Source organism: Pan paniscus, chromosome 11 (assembly GCF_029289425.2).
Source record: "Pan paniscus chromosome 11, NHGRI_mPanPan1-v2.0_pri, whole genome shotgun sequence".
NCBI classification, from domain to species: Eukaryota; Metazoa; Chordata; class Mammalia; order Primates; family Hominidae; genus Pan; species Pan paniscus.
The window spans coordinates 12,756,473-12,758,908 of record NC_073260.2 but is presented as its reverse complement, the minus strand read 5'-3'; positions in this window follow the sequence as shown (position 1 = coordinate 12,758,908).

Genomic DNA, 2,436 nt, shown 5'->3' with positions numbered 1-2,436 from the left:
ACCTGCCTGAGCCTCAATTTCCCCACTTGTAGATTGGGAACAGTATGAGTGTATTAGTCTGTTTTCACACTGCTATAAAGAAATACCTGAGACTGGATAATTTATAAACAAAAGAGGTTTAATTGACGCACAGTTCCTTATGGCTGAGGAGGCCTCAGGAAACTTACAATCATGGTGGAAGGCGAAGGGGAGGCAGGCGCCTTCACCACAAGGCGGCAGGAGAGAGAAGAGTGAGGAAGGAACTTCCAAACACGTATAAAACCATCAGATCTCCTGAGAACTCACTCACTATCATGAGAACAGCATGGGGGAAACTGCCCCCATGATCCAATCACCTCCCTCCCTCGACACGTAGGGATTACAGGCCCCTCACTCGACCCGTGGGGATTACAACTGGAGATGAGATTTGGGAGGGGACAGACAGCCAAACCATATCAATGAGAATCTTCCAATCAGGCTGTTTTGTGGATTCAGTGTGAGAGTATGTGTGAAGCACTGAGCTCAGCGCCAGGCTGGAGTGATACCCAACATATGGTGGTTATTTCTACTGCTGTTATTGTTATCGTTGTTAGGCCTAGCCAGAATATAAAGCAGGGCTTTTCCCCAAAAATTATTCCTTAGATTTGACCGCTTAGAGAGTATGCTATATCATGGGACACATTCCCAATTACTTAATTTTGACCAATAGAATGCTATTTGGGAAAGACGCATTAGCCTGAAATGGCCTCACTAGATGCTCATTTTGGATGCTAATGGCAGTAACCTGACAAATGTGCTAAAAGAAAGATAAGGTAATTTTGTTGTAGCTTTAGAATTTCTCCAGGGAGTGTGGTCTCATGCACACAGGGGAAGGATATTGTTGCAAACAAGCCTTTTACTGCCCATTTTGTAACACAATAAAAACGGTGTGCAGAGTATGAATTTATACTTACCAGAAGAATAAAAGTAACCTAGTAGCCTAATGTTCAGCAAACAGTTATTTTTGGATTGGGATAATTTTAGCACCGTGTAAGAATTTGTAACAAACAACTTAGAGAACTGGAGACAGGTGCGCTAGAAAATGATGGACGTCTCAAAAAGTAGCCAGGTAATGACAAAGGACACAGATTCAAAAATGCAGGTAGAGGCTGAGCAAGGTGACTCACACCTGTAATCCCAGCGCTTTGGGAGGATGAAGCCAGCAGATTGCTTGAGCCCAGAAGTTCAAGACCAGACTGGGCAACATGACAAAACTCTGTCTCGACTAAAAATACAAAAATTAGCCAGTGTGGTGGCACTCGCCTGTAGTCCCAGCTACTCTGGAGGCTGAGGTGGGATGATTGCTTGAGCCCAGGAGATCAAGGCTGCAATGAGCCAAGATTGCACCACTGCACTCAAGCCTGGGAGACAGAGTAAGACCCTGTTACACAGACACACACATGCACACAGTACGTAGAGCACAAGCAACAAACGAAAAAATAAATTGGACTTTGTCAAAATGTAAAATTTCTGTGCGTCAAAAGATACAGTCAACAAAGTGAAATGGCAACCCGTGAAATGGGAGAAAACATTGGCAAACCATATATGTGATGAGGAGTTAATATCCAGAATATATAAAGAACTCCTACAACTCAATCACAAAAAAACAAACAACCCAATTAAAGAATGGAGAAAGGGGGCCAGGCACGGTGGTTCATGCCTGCAATCCCAGCACTTTGGGAGGCTGAGGTGGGCAGATCACCTGAGGTCAGGAGTTCGAGACCAGCCTGGCCAACATGGTAAAACCCCGTCTCCACGAAAATACAAAAATTAGCCGGACGTGGTGGTGCACAGTTGTAATCCCAGCTACTCCGGAGGCTGAGGCAGGAGAACTGGCTTGAACCTGGGAGGCAGAGGTTGCAGTGAGCCGAGATCGTGCCACTGCCCTCCACTCTGGGCAACTGAGCAGGGCTCCATCTCAAAATAAATAAATAAATAAATAAATAAATAATGGGGAAAGGGCTTGGATAGATATGCTTCCAAAGAAGATATACAAATGGCCAATAAGAACATAAAAAAGATGTTCAACTTCACTAATCATTAGGGAAATGCAAATCAAAACCACAATGAGATACCACCTCATACCCACTAGGATGGCTACTATCAAAAACAAACAAACAAACAAACAAACAAAAAACAGAATGTGGAGAAATTGGAACCCTGTGCACTATTGAAAGGAATATAAAATGGTGCAACCACTATGGAAAACAGTACGGCAGTTACTTAAAAAACTTAAAAATTGAATGACTATAGGTCTAGCAAACCACTTCTGGGTATATACACAAGATAACTGATGGCAGGGACTCAAAGAGGTATTTGCACACCCAAGTTCACTGCAGCATTATTCACAATAACGAAGCAACGGAAGCAACTCAAGAGTCCACTGTCAGATGAATGGATAAACAAAATGTGAGCTAT